This window comes from Protopterus annectens, chromosome 3.part1, assembly GCF_019279795.1.
Source record: "Protopterus annectens isolate FY-2018-M chromosome 3.part1, PAN1.0, whole genome shotgun sequence".
NCBI classification, from domain to species: Eukaryota; Metazoa; Chordata; order Ceratodontiformes; family Protopteridae; genus Protopterus; species Protopterus annectens.
In genome coordinates, this window is record NC_056732.1 from 1,156,050,021 (window position 1) to 1,156,060,886 (window position 10,866).

The following is a 10,866-nucleotide window of genomic DNA, read 5'->3' on the forward strand; positions in this document are numbered from 1 at the left end:
GTTGGGGCCAACACCTACACTGTTTCTGAGCATCAATGATGAGGAAGTATAATCCTTGGGTGCCAAAAGCACAGGCACAGGACTGATCACAGTTCTGATACTCTTGGTATCTAAACTGTGCCTGGGGCAGGAACATCAGTGAAAGAGGCCTGTGCATCTTTGCTTACCATCTTAGACACCAAGGTTACCAAAAGAACAACAAGGTAAAGTTAGCCTTCACAAAGATAATCATCATCGTGTCCCAGTCCAACTGCATGGTACTCCAAGGGGCACTAGGAAAGTGGAAGGATGCAGATGAAACAGGATGGGATGAAAGAAACATTGATAGTTCCTGCTCTGAGAAGAAGCTTCCTGTTCTTCTCCTTGGATAGGAACCTGTGTGTCTTGTTGTCTTGATTCTTCTTGGAGTAGAAAAGGATGCAAAGGAATAGAGGACAGCCCTGGATGAGGTGAGTAACTGACCAATATCCTTAGGATCTTTGGTGGGTAAATCTTCTCCAAAAGTGAAGAACCTGTGTCCTCTATTCTTCTTTTCTTTCTTTTTTTCTGGACAGTCCATTTTGTCCTTGTCACTCTACTTTTCTTCTTTCCTTTTCCTTTTCTTGTGTAGACTAACCCTTAAGGAAACCTTTTAAGCCCAGCATACTTCTCCTTTCAAGCAGAGTCCTAGATGTAAAATTGTTATATATTGGATACTCTTGAGTCGAGATGCCTAACCCCATGACATACTATGCAAACTCATGGGGGTATTAGGGAGGGATCTTGTGACTATACTGTTTACATTTTTGGAATCCAGAAGCCTTATCATTCTAAAACATGTTAACAATTGCATCAATAACAGTACAAGACAGTGGCCTTCTTAAAAAAGGGACACAGAAGTTTACAAGACAGGAATAGTCCAGGATAAGTAATGAATAAAAAGTTTAAGAAAACTACTCAGAAACTGCTAGTAATTGTCTCCTGACTGTTATTTAAGTCAAAACAAATAAAAAATTATGAAAGAGGCACCTAGGACCCCTACTATGTTCAGGGTTGTGTTGAAATATTTACTAGTTGGGTGTTATGGAATCAAACATTGCTTTTATATTTGATTAAATGCAGGTTTTTTTGAATGTTTTAATGCATTTTCTTGGGGGGGGGTGTATTATTATGAATATCTCATTGTTCCCTAATCAGTCATGTGATCATGGGGGATTTAAATAATGATTTCACTGTATAGTCATTGTCTGAGAAAGTTTTGTATTAAACAAAACAAAGCACTTACTTTTAATTTATTTATCTAGTAGAGTTTGAGTATGTTATAGTAGCGTGGTTTGTTTTTTATCTTTTTAATGGACATCTGGAGCCAGATCAAGTGCCATGTTTTCTGTTGGTTTAGGTTGTCTGTAATGCACAGGGTATCCTCTGCAATGCGTGTGGATGCCACCAATGCAGTTTTCATGACTGCCACATTTAGGACACATCCATCCATCCATCCATCCATCCATCCATCCATCCATCCATCCATCTTCAACATGATCTCTAACAATGTTTTTTGAAGGGTGACTTCCTACAAGAGAATCTTGTACATCATGCTGGATATGTCCTAGAACCCTGGCTCATGACACCAATTAGAAATCCATATAATAAAACCGACCATGGGTATAATCGTGCACTATCACAAACCAGAAGCTTTACAGAATGTGTGTTTAGGCTGTTGAAGTCACGGTCCTCCTCGATGTGAGACAGAGTTCCTCCCTAACCAAATTCAAGGGTAACGTGAACACTTTGATGAGGAACAGGAAATTCATCCTGGTTTGGCACCTATGTCTTTAATGGACACAGGGAGACTGTAAATGGTTCATCTCCAGGGCCCTGCTTGTAAATGTTTCTTCTCCCAAACCCATGCTTACACTTATCAAGGGTATTTGGGATGCAAGACTAGGCTTAAAAAGGCCCTTGTGATCATTAACTTAGTAAACACCTATGGATCTACTTGCACAGCTAGGCAAGGCAATATAGGAGAGCACTCTTTCACAGGGAAATGTGTATATGTCAGCTTAGCTGTAGTGAAATAAAAAGTGCCTATAGGTTTTATAATAACTAGATTAAAATGGTAAATGTGTAGAAGGGCCAGGCTTGATGGATGTGTGTAAGGCCTGTGGGTGTACTGTGTATGTCTGTGTGTGTGTGTGTGTGTGTGTGTGTGTGTGTGTGTGTGTGTGTGTGTGTGTGTGTGTGTGTGTGTGTGTGTGTGTGCAGGGATGCATCCTCAACATGTGGTTTAGTACTGAACCTTGGCTTACTAGAGAGGTCCAGACCATGCAGGTTCAGCTTCCCACGCAAGCCGCCACCCTAAAGAGCTGACTATGCCATGAGTTGCACTGACTGTATTATGGACCAAGGCTAGATACTGGTATGCTACTTGACCATGATCAACATCTGCTGGAAGATGTGCCAACAAGGCCAAGACCAACTCTCCTGGGTGTAGGCACATCCACAATTGATGTTACTGCTGAAGAAATAGCATTGTGGTCTCAAGATCTTCATCATCAACAGCCAGGTTGGCTAACATCTCAGGGCTTAGATGACCAGCCTCAACAATGGCCCCTCACATTTGAGAGATGTCCCAGAGAAGACACTGTGTGGTCCAATGTATTACTTAGTCTGCCAAATGAATCACACACACACACACACACACACACACACACACACACACACACACACACACACACACACACACACACACACACGCACACACACACACACACACAAAGACCATGCACTTTTGTAGGCCAGCACGCAGAGATTGGGTCACTCTAACTACATCTGTCATGGCTCTAGTGGAACTATGCTGTGCTTCCATGATTGCCCTACACCTGCACTGGGTGGTAGCTATTGATACAATCTTAGTGGGGGCAGTAGCCATATTTCTGACAATAAGCATTACTTCCTACCATCTGTGTAGACCCTCCTTTCCCACAAGTAATAGGGTCAGATTCAGACATCTCTCTACTGGGGCAGGCACACTTCTGTGATCAACAATATCACCATCAACCTGCCCACTATTAGATGGTAGTGTACCCTGGGTATGCACAGGCATAGAAACTGCATACATACTGTGTGAAGGGGACAAAACACATGCAACACATATCTCACAAAGCCAGTGTGCCAAACAGTTACAGCCCTTAAAACTAAACAACACACTTGATACACTTGTAATAGGTGACTCTATCGTCAGGCACACTGACGTCCCGCTCACCAGGCTGAACAAGGAGGGGGTCATGGTGAGCAGCCTGTTGGGTGCTAGGATCCGCCACATAACAGAGGCACTCAGGACACTCCAAGGCAAGTACAAATATGACTCAGTCATTGTCCATGCTGGTGTGAATGACCTGAGATGTACCTCCCTGGACTACATGAAAAGAGACATAAAGGAGCTCTCTGAGCATGTAGCCCAGGCCGGTATGACCCTGACCTTGAGTAGCATCTTACCCTCACCAAGAATGATGCCACAATATGAAGACAAGATGATCAATTTCAACAATTGGCTTAAGTACTGGTGTCATTCAAAGGGGATCCAATGCCTGTCAGCTTGGGATGATATGCTCGACAAGCCACGATGCTTCACTAGGGACGGCTTGCACCTGTCACCCCTGGGCTTTCGGATATTGGCAAAGGCTCTTGCTACCCCCATAGTGCCTTTTTTAGGCAAGGCTCAAAAGACAAACCCACCTCCATAGGTATCACAAGGGATAAGAAACTAAGAGTAATGCTACTCAACGCCAGAAGTCTAAACCTCAAGATGCACACACTCTAAACTCTCCTTAGCATGGAGAACATCGATATCTGTGCAGTAACAGAAACCTGGTTCAGGGCTCCTGAGAGCACCCCACCACTACCAGGTTATACCTCATACCATGCTTTTCGGCCCCAAAACCTGGACCGAACCACAAAAGGAGGGGGAGTATCGATATTCATCAAAGATACCCACACCTCCAGGTTGGTGGCAAAGCAAGAAGCATCAGAGACTATCCATGTGCAACTAACAGTGGGTAAAACTGCCTTCCAGTTTATAGCCTGCTACAGACCACCCTCCCAGACCCAGGAACCCCACTCGGCCTTCCTGAGAACACTGGAAAATATGAAGGTCTCTCCAAACACCATTATATTGGGCGACTTCAACTACCCAAACATAGACTGGGAGCATTACTCTAGCTCCAACACCCTATCCCAAAGGTTCCTTGAATTTATAAACTCAAATGCTTTGGAACAACTTGTTACCACTCCCACAAGAGGGGAAAACATACTGGACCTGATCATCACCAACATGGGGATTCTATGCTCCAGACCAGAAGTGTATCCCTCAATGGTAAGATCAGACCATAAACTAATCTCACTGGATAGTCACATCCTGACCCCACCCCCTGCCCAGAAAACCACAGTGAAAAACTTCTCTAAAACAAATTTTACACTCCTCAAAACTGAGGTGGAATCCTTCAAAGCCCCCGGGCCTGTGGAAAATACGGCCCAGACCACAGAATCCTTTATAAACGCATTCTATGAACACCTTCAGGAATGCATGAATCATGCGATCCCAAATAAAACCAAGACCCAATCCTCCAAAGGCAGACGTCCTGTCTGGTGGACCCCAGCCATAAACAAACTACACAATAGCAGGAGGAAGCTACTAAATTATGCAAAATCCCAAAAAGGGAAGGCATCACTGATCAGTATTAGCAAAAAACTACGAGCACACATAAAATTGTCTAAGGCCAGCTTCGAAAGAAAAATTGCACAGGACACTAAGGATAATCACAAGGCTTTCTTTAGTTATGTTAGGAACCTGGGTGGTAATTCCCAGATATGCTCAGAATTAGTCCAAAATGACAAAAATACACTGAACCCACAGACATTGCCAACATCCTAGCTGACAGGTTCAGTGCAAACTTCTCCCCCCCAACCTACCAAAAGGGCAAATATCTATCCCAGCAGAGTGCTGCCCCCCTGACATCTCAGATGCTTAGGTAAGAGCCGCCTCTCCAAAGCAAAAACACAGCATCAATGGGACCAGGACGGTGTCCCGGGCTGCGTCCTACATGAACTCCAAGAAGAGCTAAACCCAAACATAAAACTACTGTTCAATCTCAGCCTTACTACAGGATATGTACCCAAAGAGAGGCATACAGCAACAGTGGTCCCTCTCCATAAAGGTGGTGCCTCAATGGATCCTGGAAACTATCGCCCCATAAGCCTGACTAGCTTGGTCTGCAAAGCTATGGAAAGGATCATCAGGGACCTCATAAATAAAGATATTGGGGACCTCCAGCCGACACAAGCATCCTCCAAAGGGCCTCATAGAAACAGACAACTGGTGCCAGAGCCATGGCCTCAAGCTAAATGCCAAAAGTGTATAGTCATCCCCTTTGGCAAAAACAAAGTGCCCACAAATTACCACATAGGTGGTAATCCATTAAGTACAGAAGAAGTAATTAGGGACCTGGGGACCCAAGTTGATAACAATCTCTCATTTGACAACCACGTGGCCAAAGTGGTTAGAAAAACATTTTATATAGCCCACCTAATCATGAAGGATTCACATCTAGATCAGGGGCGTCATCGTGACTCTTTACTCATCCCTCATCAGGCCCATAATTGAGTACAATGCCCTTTTGGGATGTACCTTACCAGACACCTGCAGCAACTGGAAAGACCCCAAAAGTACCTCACCAAGAAGATCAAAGGGCTCAAACAGATGCCATATGCTGCCCGGTTAAAGAAACTCCAGGTCTACTCAGTGGCATACCGCCTGTTCAGAGGCGATCTGTGCCTGACGTATAAAGCCATGTCCAACCCGGAATTAATGGACATGCTGCACCTCAGAAAATCCAAATCCCATCGAGCTACGTGCTCGAGAGACTTGAACCTCAGCACTGAAATAAATAGGACATGCTGGAGGGACAGATTCATAACCCAGAGGCTCCCTTCACTCTGGAATAAAATCCCAGTCCAGGTTAGGCAGAGTCCCTCATTGGCTCTCTTCAAGAGGAATCTTGATGAGTGGATGGGAGATCATAGGTTTACCCCGGGTATCACTTCTGTGTCACTGTTAGACAGAGGCACAGTATACTAACCTCGAAAAAGGGCATAGCAAAATAAATTTAAAATGGGTGGCGAAAACCAAACACATTCTGGCTAGGCTTATAAATGCCCTAGGGCAGATAGCCTAGTATGAACCTATGAACCTATGAACCTATGTGGGGCACACTCTTCATCCCCTGACAGATCAACCCAGGTACCATTATCAGAGGCTAATTGAGGGTTTTAAAGGGAGATGGCAGAAATCAGTAAACTTACAGTAATTATTCAAGATTATGAGTGATATTTAATATGAAGATATAACTGTTCAAAAGGTTATGGGATACAAATCAGGCTAGGTAAAACTGAGATGAGATTATCAGAAAATGTTCCATCAAAGAAAGTAGGTATTATAATATAACTTATTATTACAGAGGTGAGAAAGAAAGTACAACATGATGCTATTTCGATTAAAAGATTATGTACTCTACAGAGGCTGCATAAAGCATACAGCTGCACTTAGGATTCAGGATTACATTGTGTGTCAAAACTACTGATTATAAGAAATAAAATTATGTTATTTTCAAAAGATAAATTATGTTCTTTCGTTTGTTTAAGAGCTATGGATCCTATCTTGATGTTTTGTGTAAATGTTTGCTAAAAGTTGGCTGAAAGATCAATAAAGAAGAATTTTCAATAAGCAAGCAAAAAACAAACAAAAACTGAAACAGACAGATAAATAAGTGTAGTATTTTATCTAAACTGTGTTCTGTTTAGTATTACAAAGTCCTACCATAGCTGATGCCTTATGTCTATCCATCCATCCAACCACAACCCCTTTTTCTCATTTCTGCACATGGGGTTGGGGTGTCACTTCAACAGTGACAATCATCTAGAACCAAGGTTTATACCACTCGGTGGCTAGCCCTGCCATGGCTGTATGTCCATGTTTTATGCAAACTAATTGATACATGATCTTCAACAATAAGAATATGCAACCTACGTAAAGCCTTTTCTTAGAAAATTATTTTCATAGCCTAATATTTATTCAAGAAATTAATAATAAGCCACCATATCCACTAACACAGTGAACAGGCACATACATTTAATGTGATCATTACTTTTTTACTAGGTCTACAAGTAAAGTGAATCATAAATCTGATTTGCCCAACACTTTTACCACTTATGTATGGCCCCATGCACCAGAAGATGCAGAGATGGATAACAGATAATAGTGTCCAGTATGGCAAAGAGAATTGGACTACTCCATCCTCAGATTTAGGCTTTGATTCTGTCAGTCATAGTGTGAATGCTGCTTAATTCTGGTTCTGTCAAATAAAATAAGATTCCAGGATTATAGTGGAAAATTCATTAACTTACTATAATTTTGAGCACACTCTGCTGTTAGGCTGATTGCTGATTGGGTGACATGCAATAATAGACACTCCATGTGCAGACACTGCACAGGCACAGCCAAAGGCCATTTATAATATTTCCAGCCTCCTTGTTCATGTCTATAGAGCATGTTTCACATGAAAATTATACATAGGAGGGGTCCAGTGTGAATTTAGAAATCTTTGGCTCTGTAAAGCATCCCTAGTTTTTTATGTATTTTTCTTATGCAATTTTGTATATGTAGGTCAACTGTAAGATTTTCATACACTATCATTCCTAATAATTTGCTATGAGAAGTGACTTCAATGGTTGTATTATCGAGAGAGGACTTCAAATTTTATTTTTTATGAGAGAGGGGTTTGTAGGAAAAAAGTAGTAGTTTGGTCTTTTTTTGGGTTGATCATGATTTGTGAGTTATGAAGCCATGTTTCAGTACCTACTAAAGCTTCCTGAGTAATTTTTTGGATGCTGTCAGATAAGCAAATGAGAGTGGAATCATCTGTGTATCATAGTAGGGTGGCCTGTTGTGTGAATGCATAGGGGGTGTTGGTGAAAATGTTAAAGAAGAGGACACCAAGGATAGATCCTTGTGGTACACCATTAGAGACTGAAATGTAAGAAGAGTGTGGAATGTCATTTTACTGACTGATACTTATTGGACAGGTAGCTTTTGAACCACAGAAGGGTGGGCTGAGAGAGACCTAGTAAAGACATTTAAAGTAGAAGTTTGCTGTGATGAATTGTGTCAAAGACTTTAGACAAATCCAGAAATAAGGAGGAGATTAGTTTGTCATTATCTCTAACTTTATTGACAGTATCTATATAGGTTAGAAGGGCAGCACTAGTACTATGGGATGGACAGAAGCCATGTCATGTAGGGGACAGGGATTCTTCCTGCATGAGATAGTCTTGCAATTGTTTTCTTAATACATTTTTCAAGTATTTTGGTGAGGGGAGAAAAGATTGCTGTAGGTCTTAAGATATTAATGCCTGTTGAATTTCATCCTTTGTGTAGAGGGATAACGTGAGACTTTTTTCCAGAGACAGGGAATGTGGGATTTCTGGATTGACTTATTTATAAAGATTGAGACAGATAGGTAATTCTATTGGCTGTTAATTTTAGGTACTCACTTGGCAGGTCATCAGCTGAAGATGAGCATGGTTTAAGTCTGTTTAAGAGAAGTTTTATACAGGATGTGAGCACTGGTTTGAAAGTGAAAGTGGATGTGGTGATGTGTGGCTATTGGGTAGGGTTCGAATTACATGTTGAGGAATCCTTGATTAGAAATGCTATACTATCTAAAAAAAAGAGTTGAAATGTGTTGCAGTTTCGAGTGATTAGATATCAGGAGAGGGGTTTGGGTTGAATTTTTGGCCAGGGTGTAAGATTTCTTTAATAGATGTCCAAATCTTTTGAGGTTGTGTTTAGTATTATTCTGAAAGTTATTATAGTACAGCATATGTTCATGTATTTGCTTTTTACCATGATTGTGAAGCATTCTAAAGTTTTCAAGATATTGAGGTGTTTTATATTTTTGCCATTCTTTCCACAATTTTTCTCTACCATGCATAAGCATAGTCTTCTTTTAGGATAGCCAATTGTATTTGTTTTCAGTCTCTTTCTTTTAGAAGAAGCAATGCTATTTAGGAAATTTAGAAAAGTTGTACTGAATTAATGTACAGCATCATCTAAGGGGAGGATTTTTAGGAAGTTCCAGTCAATATATGATAGCATAGTAATGAACATTTCTGGGTTAAACTTGGAAAGGTTGTATGTTGTTTTTACAAATATGCTGTTTAACTGGATGTGTGAGATGTTTGGTGATATAGATTGGGAGACGATCATTGAGTGAGTCTGATATTGAACTTATGGTGGTGTATTTGCGAGGGTCTGATACTGAGATCCAGTCTAATAGGGAATTTTATGTTTTGCCATAATGTGCGGCGATATTATTTAGTTGTGTGAAACAATATAAGTTCAAGCTAGATGTAGGGGAGTAGAGTTTATGTCCAACCAACTGAGACTGGCATTGCCTGGTAGTATTTTTCTTGTGGAAATGTTATGGATATCCAACGTAGGATGTCTTCCAGAATAGCTGTATTGTCACCAGGAGGGATGCAAAGGACAGTAATACATATTTATTTATAATTTTTTTTTGAGGAAAGCAATAAGAAGCTCTGCTGACCTGAATTTTAGTATTCGTTTGCTGTAAGGAGAAATGTGATAGGTGGTGTGAAATATTAAAGCAATACTACCACCTTTCCTCTTTATATGGGCATTACAGATGATGTAGCAAGGAGGTATAACTTCAGAGTCGTTTATGCTGGGTTAAAACCAAATTTCAGTTACAGCAAGAGCATATGATAATCCAGGCATGTAGTTTAGCAGTTTTATTTCTTTTGCTTCTAACATTTACTGCAACAAAAATTAGATTTGGGGATTGGCTGTTGTTAATATACAGAAGTGTGTGTGAGAGAATTATCTTTGTGTTCATTTTGATAGGTGTAGCCATGATTAGGGTGTATATCTCCTCCTAGAAGGATTTTAGTATATTGGGGAATTATACATACTTGTTTTTGGATTCTTGCAATTAATTTTGTTTTGGTTTGAGTTGAGGTGCAGTTAATCAGTCTATATTTGGAATAAAGGTGAGGGACAATGTGTGCTGAATGTAAAGAGGAAGTATGGGTAGGTGGTTGGGACAGTGATGGAGAGATGTTGAGACATATTATTGAGAAATGGTTAGATGAAGCTGGCCAAGTAAGAGAATAAGAGTAGAGGATAAGCTGAAGAGTAACATAATTAAGTACAGAAATCTGTATTTTATAGCTGTCAGGTAACAATGAAGAAGTAAGCAAGAAGTTGCAGAACAGGAGGAGATTCAGTGATGGTGGATTCTGAAAGTTGGGAGATGATATGTAAGGAGAGAAGTATTTTCTATAAAAGAAGAGAGTTAGGTTGTCCTAGTATCTTCTCTGGGATGTAAGAAATAGAGGGGTATGAAAGGCTAATGTATAATGATGCAGTCAAAATAATAAGAAATGAGGGTTTATTTTGGAAAAGTAAAACATACAGTGTGGAATGGGTAGGTTCTAATAGGGAGGGTTGTGATTATGAATGTATATAGTGCAAAGCAATATGGAAGGGAGAAAGATAGTTGGGAATGGGACTGAAATTTAAATGGAGATAGGGAAGTAAGAAACAATAAACAGACGTGTATGTTTAAAAGTAGTAGGTCTTAGAATAAGAGTCATAAGTGAAATGTGTATGTAAGAAGTATATTGTTAGAGTAAGAAGGGGTGGGTAAGAATTTGGGGTAGTGTAGGGAAGTAAAGCAAAGAAGAGCATAGCGAGGCAGCTTCCTGCCCTCAGGTCAAATTATAATTGACAGCAATTAGTTTATAGCCAATATA